The sequence below is a fragment of the Glossina fuscipes genome, unplaced genomic scaffold, assembly GCF_014805625.2.
Source record: "Glossina fuscipes isolate IAEA_lab_2018 unplaced genomic scaffold, Yale_Gfus_2 61646, whole genome shotgun sequence".
Taxonomy (NCBI): Eukaryota; Metazoa; Arthropoda; class Insecta; order Diptera; family Glossinidae; genus Glossina; species Glossina fuscipes.
Genome location: NW_024003855.1, coordinates 91906 through 119125, shown reverse-complemented (window position 1 = coordinate 119125; position 27220 = coordinate 91906). Strand labels below are relative to the sequence as shown.

Here is a 27220-nt window from a genome sequence, read left to right as displayed (position 1 = left end):
CAAACGTTAAAAATATGTGTAAAATGAGAACGTAGTAAATCAGCACAATATTGGACAATAGCAGATGGAACACCATCAGGAGCAGGGTTGTTAGAAGGTTTTAAAGTTGACAGTGATATAAACATTTCTTCTTCGGAGAAGGACATAAACGGAAAAATTTCAAGAAACGGTGCAGGTAATTATCAGGTGCATTATTTGAACATTGGTAGACTTCACCAAAAAACTCCGCGAAGAGGTCACTTATTATAGACGCTTCGGATGATTCGAAATTTTACATAAGAGAAGAGAATCCTCATACTTTTCGTTTAGAATTGACGAATTTAAAGGAGTTCTTAGGATTTTGAAGAAGTTTACTCTTAGTTGCATTAATAAAATTGGAATAGCATTGCTTACCGGGCGCTATAATGTGGTCTAGCGTTAGATTACAACATATAATGACTACTCAACCGCTACGACTACATTTTTTTCCTTTTTTTATTGCGCACCATCCGTAAATACTTGGAAGACTAAATAGAGGAAACAAATGTATGATAAGACTTAAGCGGAACGGAGACGGCAATTGCGAAAAAAACCTGATGGCAAATAAAGGATAACGAATCCTCAATATCTTCATAGCGTAAGTCCAAGTCAATGCCATCCAGCAAGTCTTTAAGTATTCGTGGCCAGCAATAAGCACGGAAGATGCATATCTGCAAGCGAAACAAAGGGATCAGTTCGAAATAAAAATATAGTAATATCCCAGCAAAGTACTAAGTCAAGCAGCTTATTATTCAAAATAACGATCTTGTTAAGTTGACAAAGATGTAATCCATGAACGTTATCGAAAAACTCCTTGTAAACTAATGGATATGAAACAAACAACCAAAGTCGTCGTTAGGAATTCTCGAAACATTGGGCGCATTAAAGTCACCTAGCGCTATCGACTCATCACTTGGTTGGAGGCGAAAAGTAATACTTTTGATTAAAGACAAGTGCTCTAAGTAGATCGCAATATCAGACGCTGGTAAGAGATTGTAATATATACATTACAGGTACGACGTTTTACTCAACAGCTGTAGACGAAGAAGCACTAACCATAGATGAGGGCAAGCAATGGTTAACCGCAATTAACACTCCCGTACTAGTTTTGTGCAATCTGTCATATCTAATCATCTCAAACTTCCTCACTAATAACGATGAAAAGATTGTACGGTGGTATTTTCTACCTCTCAATGCGCATGTTATGCTCTTCACGTCCAGAATCCGCGTTGCAGACAATTTGTAGGTTGGGAGAGTGTCGCCCTCTTACTTACGCGATGCCCGCTTAGTCAAACCACTATACGTTCAGTTTCTCACTAACAATTTTATTACCCTACAAAGCGTAAACTAATAATCGCGCTAAATACGTCTCCAAGAATAATTTTGGCCTCTCGTTGCAGAAAGCTGTCTTCCCTTTGCTCGTCCTAACAGCTCCCCCAGTGGCCGATGAGTAGCCAAACCGGCTTTATCATCGGAGCGCAGTTATCCTACTGCGGCCAACGATGAATCAAGGACAGATAGCTAGAAAGGGTTCGCCGTTGTAACAAGTTTCCCTACTACTATGTATCCTATTGACGACTAGCATCGATAAAATAAAATTCCTAAGCTTTAAAGCAAGGATAAACGATAGTTCAGCTTATGGTATATGGAGTAGATTACAAGTAAATTATGTGCAACATATGTGTATATATATGTTTGTATAATAGATGTAGATATATTAAATGTAACTATGATATATGTTGTATTAAATATAGAAAATAGTTAGATTTGTTTTATATGCGAAAACATAAACCAGAAGACCCATTTATAAACTTTGTGATTCATGCAATAGGCATCTTGCGGTTGGCAAAATGGGGTGTGCCCTATTTTGCACGTCATTAATGATTTATAAGTGAATAAACAAAGATATAATATAATAAGAAACAGGAATAATATTGTCAGTATATTAATATATTTACATACATACCAAATAGTGGTAGGACTCCGAAATCAAATACTAACGTTATTAGATTAATATATCATAAACAAAGAAGCAATTTATACATTTTGTGAAAAATTATGTCATTAATGTAATAATAGTTGGCTTCCCAAATATGTCACTAGGCAACTATCTCTATATATGGCATACCGTTTGCTTATGCACACCCATGAAGAATCTTTTTACCTGCGTGATAGAATTCAATATGAATGTAGACAACTTATTATGTAAACGTAATGGTTGATAACATGATAAAAAAATGTTCTCAATAAAACATCAGTAATATGTGTTTGAAATAACGTGTATAGTGGCACCAAATAGCGTTGTATGCTATTTGTATGCGTGTATACACTTCTGTTGTTAGAATAGAACTGTAACAGGAATAGAGATGTAGAGATGTAAACATATGAAATATTATATACGAATATTTGTGAATGTATTGTAATATCAAATACATATGAATGATAAAAAAAAGGTGTCTCCGACTTTGGTCTTCACAAAGTAGTTAGTTGGTTTACAATAATGAGGTGAAAAATCTTACTTTACGACGAATCTACGATAAATAACACAAATTTATATTTGCAAGTGATGCATGCGAAATAGATACATATTTCTTTAATTGAGAAATATAACGGGAATATACGTGCATTTCTATGATATGGTTGATTTGATACGTGTATTCCAAGTCAAAGGGATTAAAATTAGTAGGCTATGTGTTCCACACACCTCGTGTTGTTCTGCTTGTCATCTGTCCTAGATGATTATATCTCTTCTTTGTTATCTTCAAAAGATTTTCACGGCTTCCTATAATCAACACAGATGGCTCTGTTACATGGACCTTCAAAGCCTGCGACTTCGTCAACATCACAACGACCGTTATGTTTTATTTTGATAATTCGGTATGAACCTAAATACTTTTTGGTCAGCTTTTCCCTGTGTCATTTTCATGACTACTAATTCTCCAACTTCATACATTCTACCTTCTTCGCGATGTTTATCGCACCGACGCTTATATGTATGTTGCGTCTTCTGTATTTGGTCTTTAGTTTCTTCTCACACTCTATCTCACTTCTCACTATAGTTGCTAACTAGTTCGTGTTCCAAAAAGGTTTTTCCTTCATATGTGTTCCAAATGATATTTTAAACGGTCAAAAATTTTATTAAAACATTTAAAGTGGACTTTGTCGCCGTGTGAACTTGTCTAAGAAGTTTATACCAATTCGATGAATCGGGCGACGATAGCTTCATCATTATTGCTATTATACTTCAATTTACCCTTTTGGCTGACCATTGCTTCGAGGTACACCGGTTATAATCTAAATACTTTCGATATTAGTTTCTATACAAAAGTTGCCAAATTCTTTCAACATGAATGTAGAAACTATAGCTAATTATTTTCGTTGACCAAAGACATGCGATTAGAAATTTAAATTTTTCATAGCTTCTTCAGTTCGTGTTATTTTACAGCAAAATGACTAAGCGAATTTTAAAAACGCGTCGACCAGTGGGGGAATATATTTCTAATTTTCACCAATTGTATCCATTGAATCGGTCGGTGTGTAGAGTACGTAATGGTGTGTCAGCTTTTTGTACCTAATTTGAATCACTTTTCCAAGTATTATTGTTTCAGGAAAAGAATTGTTTTCTACACTGCACATTGATGCTAACTATGTATGTTTCTAATAATTTCAGTTTCTATACGCTTTGGTACTAATAAAACATCATTGCCGTCGAGTTGTTCATATTGTAATTGAATAATGTTTGTGGTACCAGAGAATCGCCATAGAATTCGAAAATTTTGATGTGGCAGGTATCCGTGATGCGACGAAATAAGATGGTCGCTTTTAAATGTATGAACGGTAAGGGATGTAAATAGAAAGTGATAAACGGGGCCATAATGTAAAATATGTGAATTGCTTGATTTATTAAATAAGCTGCTTGTCTGTTTCCGTCTAGTAATTGGCTCTGTGTGTGTAAAAGTAGACTCAGCATACAGCGTGTTGAACAGCAATATTATTATTATTACTATAAATTTAGCCAGAGAATAAATTCTAAGACTAAAGTCTTAAAGCACTCTAAGGCTTTCGGCTTTTTTAAAAACTCTACCGCACTTGAGATTTGAACCCAGGACCATTGAGTTGCTAGTCAAGACTCTTGCCTACTCGACCACTCAGGCGGATACAACAGCAATATATATGTTCCTATTTGCCAAAATAAGCTCAGCAATGTTGGATGTTCTCATTTTGGATATTCATACAAAAGAAAAGATAACACTCAGCTAGATAACCAAAACAGAGGGCCAATTTTATTGATATTTTGTGCTGTTTATATACTAAATTTAACTTTAGATTCTTACATATTTTTGTGTACTTAAAAATCGAATTCTTATGGCTATGCTGATGCTAGCAATTATTATAAACATTTCGTAAGGAGCGCCTGGTGTAATATTTCGCATTCAACGAAAATGCAAATTAGCATTTTATTGAGCGCGTCAGAAGATATAGACAATAAATGTCCTGCTTGATCGATGTTCAACATTATATGAAAAGGCTTGTGTGTACATTATAAATTTTTAAATTTCTCGTGTGGTATCCTCAGTCTGTCGTTGTGTATTTGAATTGAATTTTATTGTATAATGAGCCACTTTGACTTCCAATATGTAACTGTGAAGTTTCTATCATTTGGTTGTTGTTTACTTTCTCCAGAAAAACATAGGATGCAGTTTCCTTCCGAACGATTGCAATAATATTGTATTGATTGATTGTGACTCATATGTTTTAAATTTTCACCACCTTCATCTAGTCCCTGGTTACGTATTCATTTTTCACAGTTTTCTTAAGACTTGCTGCTGCAATGCTGAACCTTTGATTTTTGTTCCTATGCCGATTTTCCGCGGCTCTTCACTCTTTTTGTTTTTTCCTTCTCCGAGTCTACTTTGTTTACTTTTATGGCCACTACTTCAATAACATTGTTTGCTCCTTTCATTTAATTGTTTGTAGTCAATACATACTCTATGTGCCATTCTGCTTGCCATTGCTGATGTTGCCGACTTAATGACTTCTGATTCCAGCTGCTCTCGACTTTATTTCTAACCACTTTTCGCTCGTTTATTGGCAAACGTGTTGGGTGAATGATCAAAATCTCCCGGCTGAGCTCCCAAAACGAAAAGAATGTTGGTGTTAGTTTATTTGAGTTGAAAGTATTAGTAATATTTATTCAAAAGTAATTGAAACTCACGAATAATTTTCTATAAAGATATAAAAATTTTGGGGCGCTGCACGGAGGGCAAGTCTGTTCAAGCGCAGTGGTCATATTTTTCTCGTTGTGAAAAAATTTTTGCAAAGTAATTTCTTTATTGCGTTATACGTTTTTAAAAGTTTTCAAACTTATTACAATTTATTGAACTTTTTGTGTGTTTATTGCGAAAAGTGTTTATCGCGGATACCGTCCGTGTTTTCCTTTAAATAAATTAAAAAAAAAAAAAAAAAAAAATTAAAAACATCTGACATTTTATTCAGTAGTTTCCCAAACCTTTTCTAGTGCGTGGTTATTTCACAAATAATAAACAATAGACAACAATAAGGCATAATGGCCCCGGGGCCGCCAGATAAAAACTCGAACAGATTTCATCTATTAAGTGATATATCCCCCCAACGAAAAAAAAGTAAAAATTCCGATTTTCCGGTGTTGCCAATCAGCGATATAACCCCTATTGATAAAAAATATATTGTTATTTCTTCAACCGATGCTCGAATAACAATTTCCCAAATTAGCCCTTTTGCTATAAAAAAAGCTCTAGATAGCATTAAAACATACATCGACTCCATCTCGATTCTACGCGATGGGAATTTACTGGTCCTCGCTGGGAACCCGCGCGCAATCGAAAAGCTCATAAAGGCCAAATCTTTAGCTAATCTATGTGCTATTTCAGCTAAACTACATGAGAAACTCAACTCGGTTCGAGGCGTAATTTATGCCCCTTGATTAAAGCATGTGCCGGAAGATGAAATTGTCCGCGAAATGTGCAATCAAGAAGTGACTGAAGTATATAAATTTACCAAACTGAATGATGACGGAAAAAACGCTCTCCTACAGGAAGGATTATTTTAACTTTTGATCGCTATCGATTACCGTGAACAGTTGATGTGGCGTGGTATAAATGTAAAGTAGAACTATACATCCCAAATCCTATGAGGTGTAAAAATTGCCAACGCCTGGGTCATACGGCAAACAGATGCACTAGTGCTGCATCTTGTGCTAACTGTGGTCATCCTTCACATGCTGAAAGCTGTACCCGTAGTTTCTGCATAAATTACAATGATCAAAACTCAGCGTTAGACAAACAATGCCCATGTTTTGTACAGATGCGTGAAATACTAAAAATTCAAAACAGAAAATTACTGTAGCATGGGCGAAGCGCGACGCACATACCGGGAAAGAAATCCATCTGTAGCCCATGGAATTGGCAAAAGCAATACCTACTTTAACTCCAACTGCTTCCAATGAAAAACCTGTTCCACCATTAACCAAAAATTATATTGCGAAACCAGTTACATCACCCGCTGAAGATAATATTGAAAAAACCAAAGCAACTGCAAATATTGAAAAAATTAAAGCAACAACACATATGCTAAAATCTAATATACCAAATTTTCAAGAATCTCCAGCTCTCAACTCTACTCAACAAATGACAAGTGGTAATGAATCCAATCTTTCATCCATTAATCAATCTTCAATTTCAAATTATTCACGTGCGCCAACCCGTTGCGCTTCAAATGTACCAAATCACCTAAGTACAGATTATTCTGCTGGTAAGAATAAATCATGCACGAAAAAGTCCTATAGCGACCTTCTCGACGGAGACGCTGACATGTCAACTTAACCCACCCTCCACTCTGCTTACATGTCATTACAATTAAATAAAGTTTTTAAAATTCTACAATGGGACATTAATGGACTTATTAATAATTTTGATGAACTCCGTACACTCATTAGTGATTTTAATCCAACTTTTTTATCACTTCAAGAAACCCATTGTAGAAGCTGTATTCCACCCAAATCATATACTGGATACTTCACGAATGCTGATCAAAATTCATATCCCAAACAAGGAGTAGGTGTTTTTATAAAATCAAGTATACCTCACAAGCGCATAAATTTAAGCTCAAATATAAAAGCCGTAGCGATACAAATAATGTTAAATATAAAATTTACAGTGCTTTCGCTCTATATTCCACCTTCGCAATCGTTTTCTCAGCAAGAACTCTACAGTTTATTCTCCGTACTTTTCCCCCCATTAATTATATGCGGCGATTTCAACAGCTGGAATACCATCTGGGGCTCAACAGTGAACAACACTCGCGGTACTGTTTTAGAAAAGGCCTTTTTTCAAAGCAACCTTTGCGTTTTAAATGATGGAAAACCAACGCACTTCTCAACTCATCATACTTTTTCACGTATTGATTTAACATGTTGCCTTCCCTCACTTCTTCCTTTGGTTTCCTGATCTATTTCTGATGATCTATATAATAGTGATCACTTTCCAATCATAATCGATCTTAAACTTTCCACGTTCCCTGGTACTCCAGCAAAACAGGCCAAATTCCTCCTAGATAAAGCGGATTGGACCAATTACTCCAAAGAGGTGGAGTCATTTTTGAATTCAAAGACATTCAACGGGAACTGCAACCATGATGCTGCTATTATGTCTAAAGCTATTCGCACGGCTGCTCATCTTTCTATTCCTCAATCCAAAAGCTCGTTTAAATCAGCTAGGGTTCCTTGGTGGAACAACACGCTTTCGTTTTTGAGGAAAAATAAAATGGATCTATGGCACCGCTTTAATAGATGTCTTGATCAGAATCACTTGTTATTATACAAAAAGGCCAATGCTCTATTCAGGAAGGAATTACGGAAATCAAAGGCACTTAGTTTCGAACTTTTCTCGAGACGAATTCACAGAAATACATCAATGAAAGTTGTCTGGAACAAAATCAACAGACTTAATGGGACTTCAAACCTGAACGAAATTTCTGCCATCTGCACTCCCAATGGAACTTTAACTGACACAGATGAGATTTCTAATTACTTTGGAAAAGTGTGGTGTGGATACTCCTCTGACAGCAACTTCTCCAGTTCTTTCATCGAAAATAAAAGGACTCCAATATCTCTTTCAAATAATATCGATAGATGTGTCATGTTCCTGGAAAAATGCGTATCTACCTCAGAACTTGGAAGTTGTCCCTCCAATTTGAAGGGGAAGACACCTGGTCTACACCGCATGTCATACCAAATGACAGTGCTATGTCTAAGTCTAGTAAAAAGAAATTACTGGACCTATATAATACGGTATTTATGGCTGGCCATATACCCTACATGTGGAAACTGGCAACAGTTGTTCTAATTCCAAAGTCAAAAAATGTCTCCATCGCATCAGATTATCGCCCAATTTCTCTTTTATCTTGCCTCTCTAAGGTATTAGAGAAGATTATGGCATCTAGATGATTTTGGTTTCTTGATTCCAAGAACCTGATAACAAAGCAACAAGTTGGTTTCAAGCGGGGTAGAGGGTGCATCGACACATATTGATTATTTCACAAGCAAAGCAATTTCCGAACGAAATCACGTCACAATTCTCTCAATTGATTTCGAAAAAGGATTTGACAGAGTTGGTCTTCATGTTATCTTAAGACTCCTGAAATCATGGAATGTTGGACCCAAATTCTTCAACTACATCAAATCATTCATGTCGCATCGGCGGTTCAAAGTTAGAATCAACAATCATCTTTCTGATTCCTTTCCGCTAAAGAATGGCATTCCGCAAGGATCTCCTCTCTCTGTCACGCTTTTCCAGATCGCTTTCAACGAAATTAGCAAAATTCTTTGCCGTGTACCAAGAGTGAAACATTGTCTCTACGCAGACGATGTATACATTTTTACAAAAGAAAAAGACAACACGAAAGAAATCAACATGCTCGAATCTATTGCATGTGAGATCTCCACATGGGCAAACTCGTCAGGAGCTAAAATTTCTATACAAAAATCAAAAAAAATTCACATTTGTTTTCGATGCAGGAAGCCTACTGATGCATATTAACGGCTTACCAGTACTAAATGTGCAGACGCTCCATGTTCTCGGGCTCACGTTTTCCAACAATTATCGTTGGAAAGCACACTGTCTTCGGTTAAAAAACTCCCTTTTAACAAGGGTAAATTTCACACAGTACGTTGTTTGGAGAAGCCATGCGCATATTAACACTATTGCTTATCTTACGAAAATGCTTGTGTTAAGTAAGATTGACTATGCTTTGATAATTTGTGGCAGTAGCTGCAAATCTAATATCAACAATATCCTTAAACCGGTCTATCACCAAGCCGTCAGAGCAAGTTGTTATGCTTTTCGGACGACGCCCATAAATAATATTATAATTGAAATTGGTCTCCCAACTTTAGAAAATAGACTGTATGAGTTAAAAGATAAAATAGTCCCTAAGCTTTTTAATTCAAACAAATCCATTCTCGGTGATGACGTAAGAAAGATTATTATTGCGAAGAAAATTCCAAAGTCACCATCTGCAATTGACTATTGTTTGTACGTCGCAGTAGAATTGACAATTCCCTTAAAAATTTTCCGCTCTCTTGGTGTTAAACCTCCCTGGATTTTGAAAGACTGCTCTTTTCACATCTTGCTGTCTAAGCACAAGAAGGAAGACACTCCAGGTTACGTCTTCAGGAATCTAATAGCAGAAAAAACCCAAGTATTGGAGTGTGCTGGTTGAAATCTTTTATACACAGACGGCCCAAAATCTCCTGGTCTGCCTCCTGCTTGTGCGGTGGTAAATGCTACAGGACGGGTTCTTCTCAACCACATATTTCACGAAAGTACTTCAACGTTCATATCCGAAGCCAGAGCTATCCTTCACGCTGCCAACCTTGCCCATAAAAACAAATTCAAAACCGGCATTGTTACCGACAGTTTTTCTGTATTACAACCTATTCTGAATCCTTCGACTTCGAGATGGAGCACCATCAACAAATGAAGGAATATAATTACTACACCCGACGGAAAAATTAAAATGTGATGAGTACCAAGTCACGTCGGTTTACTGGGAAATGAGCAGGCTGGTCGAGCGGCAAAGTATGCTGCTTCTGCTCCTTTAATTATGGATGATGTCATGGAAAAGTTGGATCTTCAAAGATACATTGGAAGAAAAGAGAAAATTGCAAAAGGAAATTTACAATACCATCATCAACACTACTCTTGCATTAACCCTCAATTAGCTCCACCTCTATATCCAACAAATGTTGAGAAAACCAAGATCCAAACATTCTCGAGAATTCGCCTTGGTCATACAATTGCAACTCACCAATGGATCCTGAAGAAGTCTTCTCCCCCAATCTGCTGTTGTGGACAAACTCTTACTACAAAGCACATTCTCTGCGACTGTCTCAACTTTTCCTTGGCTAGAAGTATTGCATTTGGAACGATTAACCCTTTGAACATTCTACAATCAGCTTCAGAACAGAATATGAATTCTATACATTACTTTATTAATACTACTAAGCTCATTATCTAATGTACTTTTTATTATTCTTTTTTATTATTAGAGCCGATAGCCTGTGTTGCTAGTGCTCAATGTCTTTTTTTTAGTCCATGAATTCATTTCATTAGTCTAAAATTAAAATAATAATAATAATTTTATGTTTGGGTTGACGCGATATTAAATTTTTGGTCATTACTTGCTCTAGAAAAGAAAGTGAAGGCATAAACGAATAGAAAAAGTTGATGAAAATAAAAACAGTTAAACAAAAACTATATTTGTACATGTTATATGTAAGAATGAATCTACAATAAACTGATTTAAAAGAAGGGTCCTACTAAATTCCTGTAATTTACGACTTTATGATTTCAACATAATAATTGCACAGCGACGGATTGTACGTAATGCATAAAATTTAATATTCGTGTCGTTAATAGCAAAATAAAAAGTTTACAAAAAGTAACAAAACAATTTGCATAATTACCTGAACTAAAAATGATAAACCAATTATCTGACGAAATTGGTAATCTCTCACTATTTGACGGATGATGAAAGTGATTAAAGCGGAACACACTGAATCATCAAATCATCTACAGAAGGATCTTTCAATTTACATTGCCATAGAAGTTTGATGATCAAACAGAACGATAAAGAATACATGAAAGACAAAAAGTTGAAAGGTTTTTGTTCTGCAATATCAACTTTACGTAGCCGAGAATCCAACGAACCCAGCCAAAGTGTCACTTTGCGAATTGAGGTATCAAAAACCAAATTAAATTTCCTTTTATCAGTATAAATTTGGTATTTAATATAAAAGAGCTTTTAATATTAGAATAAGAAAATTTTATTCCATTACAATAAATTTTTTGAAATAAAACAAAACAAAACTATGAATATAAAAATATAAACATGAAATAGAAATTTTGGTTTTTGTTAAAAGGAAAGTAGCTTAGGCGTCACCGGATCCGACTTCGGGATCTCCCACTAAAAATCATGGGCCGAAGAGGACCATAAGTAGGGTAGGCTGCAAAATGGCCAAGGGCGTAAAAATCGATAAGTAGATTTCTGTCTGTGGAGTGTTCGAGAGAGATAAGTTTGAAATCCTGCATATTTCCGAACTAGTTAGCTCACCAATGATGCGTGCCTCCGTCTTTTACAGCTCACGATCCCCTTAAAGTGAATCTTAAAAACAATTAAGCCCGCTGTTCGATATTCAGACAGAGAGCGGGGATTTAAAGGCTCTTACGCTACACCATATCGGTATGTTTCGATGTTTCGGCCACACCGCCAATAAGAGCAACATGTTTCTTTAAAGTGAAAATATCCTCGTTTGAAAGGATGTAGGGACAAGTTATTTATAAATGTTTACTAGCAACTTTTAACGAAGTGGTGATAAATTCGAGATTGGCAGGAGTTGGAAATTCAATTAAGTAGGACGGAAAGGCAACTGATATGCCAAATAAAACACCATCGCCAATAGGGTTTAATCGATCCTTTGAAAACATTTAGAGTGTTGGGGAAAGGTTACGTCGAAAGGAGATCCAGCTTTAGCCAGTTTTTAGTAAAAGAGAAACAGAAAACTCAATGCTCATTGAATTTACCCACATAGTGCTACGAATAATGTTATAAGAAATGTTAGGTTTGCCATGTCATGATTCAAAATCGAGTTAGTGTGATAGAAAAGGTCATCGTTCTTGTAAAAATGCAAGGGTTATCATGTCAAGGATAGATAGAAAATGAAATAAAATTTATAATTGATTTTCTGAATTATATCCTAACCCAACCATTCGCGCATTGCGCAAATTAATAATCCGCCAATTTTCGCAATGTACCTGGTTTTGCGTATTATGATATTGGTGAATCAAAGTTTTTAAATTCAATTGAATTTATATATATTCAATGAATATTAATAGTAATAATCATAATGATAATAAGCGGTGATTTTACAAAGTGTATCTTCTATACTAAATTATAATTACAATAATGCTTATGTTACTAATAATTAAAAGTAGGTTATATATCACTAAATGTTTATGCTAATATAAACTATGTCAAAAATATGTTTACTGAGATTACTTATACTAAAATTAAGTGCATATGTTAAATATACTACAGTTTACCAAATTTTGTAGTTAAAGCACCTAACATTTTGGCAAATGATAGTTACCGGGTCTGAGGGAACATTCCGTTTTTTACAAGTGAAGGAACTGCGTAATTATTGTTACGAGGTCTATCCTACGGGGTAAATTTCTTTATTAAGGATCCTAGTGGCCACAAAGATTTATTCAACCAAATATCAATGTGTTCTAACGGAACAAAAAACTTAAAGAAAGAGATAACGGTAGTTTGAGATGGAGACAATTTGAAAATGCTAACACGATTAAGATTAACTGATGAGGCTTTTATGGCTTTATAACTTTTTATGTTATCATTTGACATATTCGGTGACATTTTTAACGCAAATATTGCTTTTCGAAGAGTAATTGCTGTCAACGAGACAACATTTCTATTAGAAACATTAGTATTTGAAGCATTAAAAGTCAAGGGTTGAGAAATTTGGGGAGAAAATCGAACGAGTGACTCTTCTTGTTTGTGCAACTAGGAGCACTGCAGATGCATCAAACGAGCTAGGGGAAGAGAAAGATTTATTATTTTTGTTTATATTTTGCTAAGGTTTGCGTTGAATATGAATATCAGAAGAAGCCCTTGACACATCAGCATAGGTAATAGGACGGCTGCTCGAATAATTAGTTTTAAGGGAGTGGGTACGTCAACATAGCCAGATAAAAACTAAGCGTGAAGTGAAGTACCGCAAGCATTAAGATTGTCTTTTGCACGTTGGAGGAGAAGATGAGTGGTCCAAGTAGCGATGCTCATCGAACATAGTTTTAGTTTGGGGAAAAAGAAATCCATTATTTTTATATGAACTTCAGGACTTTATTTAACATGCTTCGGATTGTCCGATTTGGGCCAAATATGCACGGTTTTGTTGTATGATTTGTTGCCATTTTAAAGGTAACTTCAAAATGCCTCTCTCATAGAAGTCCTGGTCTCTATTTGCAAAAAACTCTAGTAGTCGATTTTCACAATCCTCCCTAGATTCCAATTTTTTATCATTAAAGAAATTTTGCAATGCAAGAAGAAGATGATAATCGCTTGGTGCCAAGTCCGGACTGTATGGCGGATGCATTAAAACTTCCCAACCAAGCTCCCGAAGTTTCTGGCGAGTCACTGTAGATGTGTGTGGCCTAGCGTGGACTTGGTGGAACACGTCACCTCTCCTGTTGGCCAATTCTGGCCGTTTCTGGTCAATCGCTATCGTCAAACGGTCCAGTTGTTGTCAGTAGAGATCAGAATTTAGCGTTTGGCCATATGGAAGCAACTCATAATAAATAATCCCCTTCCAGTCCCACCAAATGCATAGCAAAACCTTCCTGGCCGTTTGAGGTGCTTCACCGCTCTTTGAACACGATCGTTTTCGCACAGGGTTATCGTATGTGATCCACTTCTCATCTCCAGTCATCATCCGTTTAAGAAATGGATCTATCTCATTCCGTTTGGCCAAGGCTTCGCAGATGGAAATTCGATCCATCATGTTTTTTTCTGTTAATTGGTGTGGCACCCAAACATCGAGCTTCTTTTTGAATCCAGCTTTGTGTAAATGGTTTAAAACTGTTTTATGGTCGATTTTTAGCTCCTGGGCGATATTACGACTGCTATCATGCCGATCAACTTCGATCATTTCTCCGATTTTATCGACAATTTCGACGACCGGCCTACCTGTGCGAGGTGCATCTTTAACATCAAAAATTCCTGAACGGAATCTACGAAACCAAAATTGCACATAATTGGCTGTTACAGTATCGGAACCATAAACACCATTCACAATTTTAGCCGCCTGGCTTGCATTTTCGCCTTTGTCAAAGAAAAACTGTAAAATGTACCGAATTTTCTCTTTGTTCACTTCCATTTTTAACACGCTGTAACTCACAACTGAATGCACCAAACAAAAAACAGCAAAAGAATTTTTTTTACTGCGAAATGTCACCTTTCCAACGAGCATAAATATGAAATTGTTTGATCGATACTTTACGAGAAATCTATCAGTGCAGCCATCTACCGAAAAAATAATGGATTTCTTTTTCCCCAAACTAATATATATATATATATATATATATGAATTTTTTTATGAATGAAGAACACGTTCTTCTTCTCTCCATATATATTTAGATATATCATTTACATCTTGATCATTATATTTTTAAACACAGCAGCGCGTTTGTAAACAAACAAGACAGGGGGATATTATAATGAAAATAAATATATATATTTTGCTTCTTGTATTGAAAATAGTGATTGGTAATCCTATACCGTTCACTATTACTACTCCTCAAGCAGATTCGAATTCAAAATCTGTAGAGTTCAATTTAACCTTATCCAACGATGATAATCTGAAAATTAATATATCATTTGTTATGATGAAAGTGAGTGAAGCACTGGACACTAAAGACAATTATTATCTATTAAAATATCAAGGTGATGCTACAACGTTAACAACTAGTACAACTACTTCACCACCTGTTGAAACACCAATAACGCAACAAGAAAAAGAACAAGAAAAAACAACAGAACAAACATCATTAAAATATTTTTCAGTGGATGACACTATAAAAGCATTTCGTAGATCGTTAATCATTTCCGAAATGGATATAGGCGGTATACTGGAAGCTGAGAAACCATTTTACAAACATTTCAATCTCAAGTATGAAAATGTTGATGTACCTATTCGTTGTACTTATAAAAGTATCTATGAGTAAAGAGAACTAAAAATAAATTGCTTCGAATATCGTGAATTTGAAAAAGAGAGAAAATTAAGTAATGGTGAAATTGAGAAGGTTCGCACGCCAGACTTATCGGGAAGGCTACAGGACATTCGAATAGTTAATCTAAGAGATTATACACAAACGTATAAAATGAATATTACGTAAAGATGAAATAGTTAGTTTCCAAGAAAACTTCAAAAAAGAATAAACCAATATGAAAATTAACGCGCCAACACTATACGCGTTTTTAATTTTCATCCATTTTCATAATGCACAACTCCATTACACTCTTTCCCATTCTAAACGACTTTATGATAACGGAATTGCTAAATTCAATGGTGATACATATAAATATTTAAATTTTCCAATAAGACTTCCAAACGATACAACACCTACAATGACACATTTATCCCTTCAGTTGCTAACCCAATTATCGGAAGATAAAATTTCAACAACAACAACAATACCACCACGAATATCAACCTTACCAACAATTAATAATAGACCATCAAGACATGGTGCTTACAAACTATTTACAATAAATGATGTAATTGAAGCTTTTAAGAAGGATTTAATAGAAAAACAAACTTTGGAGATATCATCGAAAGTGCATTAGTATTCCATCGTCATTTCAGTTTTTTTTTAGATATAATACAACTATAAAGAATATTTTAATAGTTTCTTTTTTTGCGTTAATAAGGAAAGTAAACTTTATTGAATTGGAATAATAAATTGATTTATAAGCGGTATCTGTTAAGATAGGCCAGTAAATCAATTAGAAAACAAAGCACAAAAAATTCTCAAAATTCATATTAATACTTGGTTGGTTTTGCAATCTTCCTATACTGTAGGGTATACTAAGTTTAGAACTTGGTTTGCATAGTGTTAGTTAAATTGATATTAGCGGCATATGTTAAGACGCCTAATCAACAAGGGCGGCGTCTGTTAAGATGCCTAAACAACAAGGGCGGCATGTGTTAAGATGCCTAAACAAAAAGGGAATTTTACTTCTCCCGTTATGGCGAACAGCTCTTGTTTCCCTCTCGAATATAGATGCGTGAATGACCACAATTAGATATACAATTAAATGATGACGAAAATAAAAGCATATGACCAGCGTCTAGTTATAATTTCTGCGCTGGTAACGAAAGGAATGTTATATATTGAAATAAACTTAAAATAAATGAGAATTATATTCTACAAAGAAAAAAAGAACATGATTAATAACACCCCAAGAATATTTTTATACAACTTCTAGGTCTTTTTGTGGGCTAAAAAAAAAAAATATAGGTCATCCACATTAATAGTGTTAAGATAGGTCAGTAAATCAATTAAAAACAATGCACAAGTAAAAACCACAAAAAATTCTCACAGTACAAAAATTGTATCGAAATGCACAAGTAAAAATCGCAAAAAATTCTCATAGTACAAAAATTGTCTCGAAATGCACAAGGCTCAGCACAATTAACTAGATACCAGGGTAGGGTATACTTCGTTTTCAAGACAAGTTTGCAAAACAGCACCCTCGAAACCCCCAACACGAACATCTATCTCGGACCCCCAGGCTCAAACAAACTCGCACGAATGCCATTCGGGTCTCATTCGGCCGTCTTTGGCTGGGCGCAAACACCAAAAAAGGCGTGATTCAACCCTTCGGGTGGGATGAGCCACACCTTTTTTCACCCCAAAACACAAAAAAAAGGCTCGAAGTGACTGGGTCTGGCAAGCCTAGACCAACCTATAGGTTTTCGAGAAACGTTATATAGCCAATATACATACATTTTATATCACTCAGTTACAAGAGACACAAGTGATGATAAAAAGAAGTATGATCGTAACTTTGGTTGTGCAAATGCAAATTGCAAAACGAATTATGATAATGTGTTAGCTTTATATGGGTTCAAAAAGAATGCACGTATAGCTGCAACTTGGATTATGATATATGCGATATATTGGAATGTGTTAGTACACAAATAAGGGACAACGAGCCGTTTGTAATTTAGTGCGTATGGTGATCTTTTGTATTTTTGTTTGAACATAACCTTTGATGTGTGTTATGAAACAGTAAAGTGAATCTACCTTATGGATTTCAGAACTTATCCCTTACTATGTTGGTTTACTTGTGAACTTTATGTTCGTATTCTTTTTGACTATAGATCGCCAATCCGTCTCTAGACACCAATTTCTCAACTGCACCCGTTATTTAATGATTTCTCTGATCTTTGCATTTTGGTTGGCAATCTGTCACCACTATCGCAAAATGGAAGTTTGATTCGCATTCACGTTCTTCAATATATTGTCCGATCTTTTTTACAAGTATTGTTTTTTATATTCTACATATTTTAGGTTTACTTCTTGTAGTGAATTTAACTTGTAACATTTTTTTTTGCCGTTTATCCGGTTGGAAAATGTGAGGTCTTTTAGAAGATTTATTGCATTTGTTATATTCTAATTTACTTTATTTCATCGCGGCGTTTTTGCACGTTTTTCTCTCTCCCTTACAATTAAGAAAAGAAGATATCAGGTAGATAGGATGCTTTATGCTACCATGAATGTAAAAGAAAAACAAATTTAATGCAGAACAGTGTAAAAAGTGTGTGATCAATCAACGAACGAACTTTTAACAGTAGTCGAGACACGACTGCGTTTTTAATCAATTGCGAATAGAGTCATCTCTTAAACTTAATTTTTCATCCCAAATACAAAATCCGCGCCGCATAAGCTGACTACGGTCACAGCTCTCTCACGCACTTTTAATTTGAGATCCCTTAATAACATATGAGAGGCTTCTAAGTCGTTTCTGGTATTATGATCTTAAACGGGCGACGATGGCCATGACTTGTGCTTGTACAACCATGTTAACATGCAGTTTTGAATTATTCCTTCTAGTGGAGCACATTCTTCACTACATATCTCAAGTTTTCATTTAGTTTCTTTTGGTGTTTTACTTTTAATAAGTAGGTTCAATCACAAAATAAAATTCGTTTTTTTTATAGTGAACTAAATAGCCAAAGTTGTGTACATTTTGTGGTTGTTATACATGCACTATTTTAACGAAGATTATGAAATTTGACTTGGGGCCGTGTGAAAGTTTAGCCTATCTTCCAACAAATTATTTAAGGCTCTCTCTCTTAGCCCACTTATCTATTGCATGACCCAAGACATAATGTTGTATGGAATTATAAATCAATTTGCGTTTACACGAAGACTATTGGCATTCTGTTGCTTCCCAAACTTTTAATACAATTCTGCGGAGACCAAAACAAGCGGTAGACGACGCAACATGCTGGCTGTAGGGTAAATACATTAGATTCAACTCTTTTAAATTTTCGTGGGGCATTAAATATTCATGACTCAGAAGCTTTTGGATTGGTCTGCCTTTATTACACGAAAGCTTGATGAAATGCTGAAAAACATATCGTCAGGGAGAGTGTATATTTTGGAAATCTGGCAAAGTGGAGTCCAGATCAGGAAAAGCAGTTTGTCATTAAAAACAATAAAACTTTTATCTAGTAATGGTGTTTGTCTAGAAATGGTAATTGATGGTAACTTTAAACATGAAGATATGTAAGTAAATTACAAATTAAGCAGAAGAAATCATGTTTAGGCCAACAGTCACTTATTTTTTTCATTGTTTTAACATAAGCATGTTCTAAAAGTACCCAACACAGTTTTTTGTTGGGAGGCAATTGGTTTCTAACAAAAAAGGGTTAAGACTACAGTGTTTCTATGAAGCCCGGGAATACTTAATGACTATGCGCTGTCGGAGGCCATAAGAAATAATTCAATATTGTGGTGCTCAACTTGCAAGTCCAGTTTGTTTAATACATGTCGACGTGCACGAGCGTGTGCTTGAGGAGAGAGAAAATGAAATAAAAAATAAGAGGATATCGTGACTTGAAACAACACAAGCGTCTAACCACACCACCAAAATCAACCTTCTCCAAAATTTTTGGTTATACGTTTACACAAGAAACAGCTGGCATCTTACGAAACTCAAATGCAATCATATCATATACCGAGGTTATTAATAAAGAAGATTTCTCTAAGGGGATGTGCGAAACATTTCGGAAGATGTTGCGTGAACACGAATAAAATGGCAGATTTTTTAGATTATATCTATTCGTTTATTGAGGTTCTTGATTGAGCTACTGGATAACGGCTTGGTTGGCTAATAAACTAAACTAATCCTACATTAAAAATTGTGAGTTGTGCTATAAATGTGTGAATATGTACTAAAAACAATCCAAAAAGTTGACAGGAATGTCGATCAGTGCACAAAATATATGTCAGATGCCGTACACTGCCGTTTACCCGTGTTCGATGGCACACGAAGTGTGAAAACGCACACTTAGCTTCCCGAGGATGATTATTTTCCGAGTGCCAAAAGGAGATAAGTTTCCCGGTGGACCTCCCCTCTGGTACGAGCGAGCTCTAATTAAAACATCTGTTTTTTTTTAGATAACGAACTCGCTTGCAATGCAATTTCACAACGAGAAAACGCTTCTCGGGCGAATTCGCCATCCACAGCCGTTCCAAAGCTCTTGCAACGGGCCGTTCCCCTCTCCACTCCGTTACGCTAAAGCTGAAAATTGCTTCGTCGGCGCCGGCGGTACTAGAAATAAGAAAGAAGTAACTAATGAAAGAAGAAGTAAGGAGAGCCTCTGCTTATGCTCTACAGCAGACAGATTGACAATACCCTACGGGTACACAATAGGTTGCGCAATATATAGGATGTCACATATGGCCCAATTGGCATGTGCGATCAGACTCCATTTACACCACAGGGCACGATGAATCTGTCCCATCATACTCACAACTTAGTCCTTAAAATTTTTCATTCACACTAATGCCAAAGTCCTTGGCTACTGTATTGTACCTAATTTCGTTCAAGTTAACGCATATTTCTCGTTTAAAACATTCATATCCACATACAGTAACTTCTCTCACCCAGCGCTCATTAAGTTCCTGAATTACTTTCCGAGTTCGACTTTCCATCTGAGTGAGCAAGTCATATTCGTATAGATATTGGAATCCGTTACTACTGAGCCTGAAATCCTTCGATGACTCTTTAAATAGGTTTAGAACTATGTAAGTAGGTAATACACCTGTGGTTTTGTAGTTACTTAATAAATGAGTAAAATGAAAAAAATAAATGAATGACACCGTCGACACGTTTACATGAAAATACACATTAAATGCTGGCTTTTCAATTTCATAGGTTACAATTATTTCCAAAGTTCACATATTTCACTAATTATGTAATATACTCTGATAATTATTTCACATGAATTTTGCTAATTGTGCTTTTTTACTTTTCCTTTATATGTTCTAATTTTCATTTGTAAAATTTGACTTTGTTTTGCAACGTTAGTCAGAAATACAACCCTGTAGAATGTAGAATTGGTAGTCTCACCTAAGAGAATAAAAACGGACATGGTAAAAAAGGAAGGGAGTTTTTTTTTGGAGACGAGTGAAAAACTAAACGATCTAGAATCGAGCCATAATTTCAAAAATAGTTAGTTTTATTTTGTTCTAACGCCATAAATGAGCGCGAAATTAAAGCTTATCTCTGATAGTTGTTTACTAAAAATTGAATTGTTTGCAAGTGAACCTTGGGAGTTATTTCTTTGACTGTATAATTAAATGCCAACAAATTCTCTTACTATCATCGTTGTGTTTATAATTGTAATATTTTTGTATTACGCGTAGGTAAATTATTTAAAATTTACGCAAAATCATAAAAAAGGGATGATACTGATGTTGGATCGATACTGACAGAATGTCCGGTAATTATTACACACGCAGCATTAAGGGCTACGACAGAATTTGTGGCAAGGGTTTAACGTGGGTTCCTGCCTGAAAGGCTTAACCCCACGGTGGCCCAAGCCACTTTTAAGCGTACTACGCCCCCTGGCGAGTTAGACGATCCCCACAGAGTAGGGGCCTAAACAGCACCAGAGTCCAGAACGGTTTATTGTGAATGGATCAATAAACCCCACTCTGGTCAGTGGTGAGTATATGTTCTTGCTACGGCAGAACATATACTAAAATTGGAACGATACAGAGAAGATTAGCATGGCCCCTGCGCAAGGATGGCACGCAAACCGCTACGACAGTTGACTCACGTCATTTACGTCCAATAACACCGGCGGCTAACGCTACCCGTATTATATACAAATGCAAGCATAACTTTCAGCTAAGCCAACGAACTGTAATCACCTTTAATAACACCATGCCCGAAAATGTTACGTATGAATACCTCCGATCATAACTATTGGCAGCCCTGTAATGATGATGAAGCCTTCCATCGACAGGCCATTACCTTTTATTTCTTTAAAATCCCGCAATTATGCAACTAACAATTCGTCCATACTGCTCCACAACAGTTTGCTGAAGAACAATCTATGTAGTGGTGGTGATTATAATTGCTCATCCACTGGATCATCTAAATCTGCTTATGCGTTAAAACTGTTATTAGTTAATGGAATTCTTTTATATGATTTCCAATTGAATATGTAAAATATATGTGGAGAATTGAACCTTACTTGAAACGGCCTCTGTTTGGGGAGATAAATATTGTCTTAAAAAGCAATGTTATTAAAGAAAAAAGGGATACTTAATTACATAGTTGTGGGCTCTCATTGTTTGTTTGAATTTGCTACGTTTTAACGGTGTCCTGCATTCACTCATCAAAGATGCGTATCCAGACGAACGCTTTCGTCTGGATATGTATAGCATACCAATAAGTTGTAGTTGAACGGCAAAAATTACAATCGCATCGCGTAAACTGGTACGCCCATGTCGTCGGCAGGAAGTTAACTCTATTTATGACGAAATTGTAACATTATTAAAGCCGTCGAAACTCATAAGTTATTCTGAATTTTTCAGCGACGGTGGATATTTTGTAAACAGTGACAATGTGAAACATTAGGTGTTAAGTATACCTATCATCTTATTTTCTTTTTTTGTTTTTACATACTTATTGTCACCATTGTTGGAGTTATGTGGCAATAATTTATGTGTCCGAAGGCTTCAGAAGACTTTCTATTTACTGTAAAGAAACGTCTGTAAAAAACGTCGGACACAACTTCGGGATCTCTCATTAAAAATCATGGTCCAATGGAGCGCATAGGGTCGGGTGCAGAATGGCGTAGAAGGTAAGATCAGACGGTAAGCAGGTTTCGTCCGTCCTAAGTACATGTATTTCTTCTAGTTGTAATCGTCTGTAGAGTGTCCGTGGAACAAGGCCATATATTTTGCTACCTTCAGAGACGTCTCTGTTAGCGCTATTAGCGTAACGCCAAAATCCATTACAGGCGTAATCTGCAGAGGTTTTTACTTCATTTGCGAGCATAAAAATATGCCAAAATGGTTCTACGTCCGACTTTTGGATATGATATAGGATCCAAAGTATCGTAGGACGTAATAGAATTACTGCAAGAGTTTCAATGCAATTCGGCGGCCGTATTAGAGGCCACAAATAATGGAGATTTCAATGTAAGCAAAATATTTATTGTCAAATAAAATGAAGACTATCTGATAAATAGAATCTTCAATAAGAAAGCGCTTGTTACACCGCACAAAAATCTAATGCCGATATGAGTATTAAATGCAACCGGCATCAAAACAAGGCCACAGAGAGGAAGTCTCACTTCCTAATATATCATGATGCAGAAGTAAAAGATGTTAGATAGTTGATAGATATATCGTTAGCTTTATAATAACACAAATGATTAGAGCTGATACTCGGTGTATGTTAGTTACCATATATATATGCTTAACTTTTTTTTGCGCACTACCAGCATCAAGTCCTGTACATTGAAAGTATTTTTAGATGGTCCTCATCCTCAAAGTAGTCGTAATTCCCTCATCATCGGGCAGCACGCTGCAAAATTTCGACATGCAATACTCAGCCGAGTGAAGTGCGACTGTAGCATTATCAATTTATCATCTACCCATTTAATAATCATTTATGCTTAGTTCACAATTTATTATATTTCCACATAAAGTAAACGTAGCTATAACCTAGTTAAGATCTTTCCACATACTGCAAATCAAGGTATGACCTAACTAATATAAAGCAATCTAGCTTTATTGTAACTTTAGTAATAACCTAGTTTAATTCCACTATTTAGCTTAAGTTATTATATAAATTACTGACCACAGTTCAGTAAAATCATTAATAATAATAATAGTAAGGTAGTAAGTCAGAAGTAAAAGCATTCGTAATAAAGAATTATTAAAACGAACCTTTAATTGTGTTTTTACTACACGACATAATTTTTATTTTTCTTTTAGCAAGAGGATTATGCTGCATTTGCATAATTCTGTCGCATTTCGAAGCGGATGCATATAAAAGTATGCGGTCACACTACACCCTTACCGTTTTAGGGACAACATTGTTAATCTGTTGAAAGACAATTTTCTGTTATGAAAGAGAATTTTAACAAAGTAAACGGTGGTTCTTAATTAATTAATTTAAGTAAATTCTTATGTATTTAGTATATATTTATAGTTTTGTACATATAGTTTTTGTATTTCTAGTCTTAATTAGATTTCGTTTATACTTTTTGTGTTTCCTTAATTAAATTTAGTTTACATCTATCTTATTGTATTTCTTAATTAAGAGTTTATGTATAGTTTTTCGTTTGTCTTTAATTTGTGTTGTTACATTGGGGTCTTTTACATCTATTACTTCATACGGTTCTTCATAGAGTTTATCTAATCTTTTTCTGTTATGTTTCTTTAATAAAATTTGTTCTTCTATATTGATATCAATTGGATTTGTGTATTTTTCTTCTGACAGTTTTGTTCTTGCTACTTTTGCTTTTTCTAAAAATCTTTTAGCTGTCTCTAGAGAGTATGTTAACTTTTTTTAGCTCATTTATGTAGTTTTCTGGGTTGTATGTAGGATTTGAATTCAACATTTTTTCGCTGGGCATGTATGGCAGTATATCAGTTCAAAAGGGGAATATTGTGTTTCTAAATGAGGGGTAGTGTTATACGCGAAAGTGTAGTATGGTATCCATTTCTCCCAATCATTGTTTGTTGCAAAGGCTAAAAAGTATTCGTTAAGAACTCTGTGATTTCTTTCGATTGTATCTAATGTTTCGTGGTGGTAGGGGGTTGAGAACTTTTGTTCGATATTTAGTAACAGACAAATTTCTTTTATTAGTTCATTTTGAATTGGCCGTATTTAAGTATTGCCCCTTCTGTTAATATTTTGGCAGTTGGTTTTGCGCTTCTATCTTCAATAGGAAGTGTGATTATGTATTTTGTTAATTCGCATTGTGTTGTTAATATGTATCGGAAATTACTAGAAAGTTTTATTGGTCCTACTGTATCTATACATAGTGTTTCAAAAGATGTGGAAGGTGTATTCGTTATTCTGAGAGATTCTGTTGTGTGTTTGGTTTGTTTACTTGATTGGCAAATGCGGCATTGTTTTATGTAATATTTTACCATTTTGAACATATTACGTCAAATGTATTTTCGGCTTAGTTTTTGGAATGTTTTCCTTACTCCGAAATGTCCTGAGTGAGGGCAAGTGTGGTTTCTTCTATTAATTTGCACTTTTCTTTATCATCAAATATTTTTTGTCTTTCTTTATGTAATAGTATATTTATGTAGTTCCTTTTAATATTGTTGAAATTTTCTTTTAATATCTCCTTGGATATGTGTTTAAATATATCGTAGTAGACTTGTAGACTTGTAGATATTGTAGACTTAATGCATAGTCTAAGAAATTTAACTTGTTTAGTTTCAATGTCAATTTTTCCAAGAGCGAATCGGAATGGTCTGGATATTCATTGCATCTCACACCTGTGCAGTTTAATTCTTTAACATTCTCAATTATAATATCTCTTATATCGCTTTCGCATTTAAATTCTAATTTTCTTGTGTTCTTGATGGCATTTATTGACGTGCATTCCCGCGTATTTAGTTGTTCATTGTTTGTGTTTGCTCTTGCTGATTTGCTTGTGGAAATGACTAACGTCTTTTTTATCGGTTCTTGGTCTTCTTCTCTTGATATTGGAATCATCTCTTTTAATACATCCGAATTTATTTTTATCCTTGATAAGGCGTCAGCGTTAGTGTTGCTTGAACCTTTTTTGTATATTAAGTCAAAATCGTAGTACAATAGTTATATTCTTATAATGGTTAATTTTGAGGTGGGCCTTTTGTGGGTGAATAGTGCTACTAATGGTCTGTGATCACTTATCACTATGCATTTTTTGCTGAATAAGTAGGGTCTGAAATGTGTTATTCCAAAGTGGTCTGCGAGTTTTTTTCCTATAATTGGTTTGTTTTTTCCATGCTTATTCAGGGATTTGTTTGCGTATGCGATAGGTAAGTCTTGACCTATTTCTCCTTGGGATAGTACTGCTCCTAAGGCGTAATTTGATGCATCAGTTGTTAAAAAGAAGGATTTATCAAAGTTTGGATATTGTAATATGGGCGGGGACATTAGTTTATTTTTGAGCTTTAGGAATGCCTGATTACAATGGTTTGTCCATTCGAAGTCTTTTCCTTTTTTCAGGAGGTCGTTTAGTGGTTGTGCTATGTTAGCAAAATCTTTTATAAATTTTCTGTAATAGTTGCAGAATGCTACAAATCTTCTTACTTCGTCAGTATTTTTGGGTTGGGGGTAGCTTTTAATTGCTTCGTACTTGGCGAGATCTGGTGTTATGCCGTCGGGTGTTATTAGGTGTCCTAGATAGTTTACTTCTGGTTGTAGGAAGTTGCATTTGGATGAATTTAGTTTTAGATTATATTTGTTAAGTCGTTCTAGTACTTTCGTTAAATTTCTGTTGTGATGTTCGAAACTACATCCGTGTATTATTATGTCGTCTACGTATAAAAATGCTTCGGTGTCTAGTCCTGATAAAGCTATGGTTAACATTCTTTGAAAACTGTTGGACGAAATTTTTAGTCCAAATGGAAGTCTCGTGTACTGATAGTGTCCGTTTGGTGTTGAAAAGGCGGTTAAAGGTCGCGAGTTTTTGTTAAGTTTTATTTGATGAAATGAATTTGTCATGTTCAAGGTGGAGAAATATTTTGCTCGTCCTAGTCTATCTACGATGTCTTCTAATCTTGTGAGGGGGAATTTGTCTTTTATTATTTTCTTGTTTAGTTTTCTGTAGTCAACTACTAGTCGCCATTTCTTTATGTCTGTCTGATTTTTTTTGGATACTAGTAAGAGTGGTGAGTTATAGAGGCTAACTGAGGGTTCTATAATGTTTTGTTTTGATAATTTTTTTACTTGGGTATGTATGGTGTCAGTTTGTGTGTGGGGTAATTTGTAGTTTTTTATGTATACTGGTGTATTGTTGTTTGTTTCTATCTTTTGTGTGTACAAGTTATTTGCTGTAGGTGGTTCATTTTGCAGATGGAATACAGTTTGAAATTTTTTGAAGATTTTTATGAGTTCTTGTTTTTGAGAGTTGTTCACCGTGTCTAATTTTATGGATTGTAATATTTATTGGAATCGTTGTTTACTATGTTAGGTGTGTGCGTTGGTGTTTTGTATGATTTGGCAGGTGTTGAGTGGTTCGGTGTTGATATGTAGGTGTTGTATTGTGATTTCTTTACCCAGTATATTTAATATTATAATGCGTTTTTGTCCGTTTTTTAGTATTATTGAATTGGCTAAAAATATTCGTTTTTCTATTTCTTTATTTAGTACTAAAGCATCGCTGTCTGTTTTGATATCTGTGGGGACTATAACTTCGAATCTTGGAGGGAGAAATATGTTGCTTTTCTTAAGTATTTCATCGTACATGGGGAGCTGAACTTGGTCATCATGTGTATTAATTGTAAGAGAGAAATTTTCATAATTTATGTTACATGCATACTTC

At 35.2% G+C, this 27220-nt stretch overlaps 1 protein-coding gene and 1 non-coding gene across 12 annotated transcripts in view; both read left to right on the top strand.

Annotated features, from left to right (window-relative positions):
• Positions 1 to 27220, top strand: part of LOC119643792 — a 296314-nt gene that overhangs the window by 195104 nt on the left and 73990 nt on the right. The window lies entirely within an intron of this gene.
• Positions 21383 to 21493, top strand: LOC119643802. The gene has a single exon (XR_005248443.1). It is a non-coding gene; the product is annotated as a U6 spliceosomal RNA (small nuclear RNA).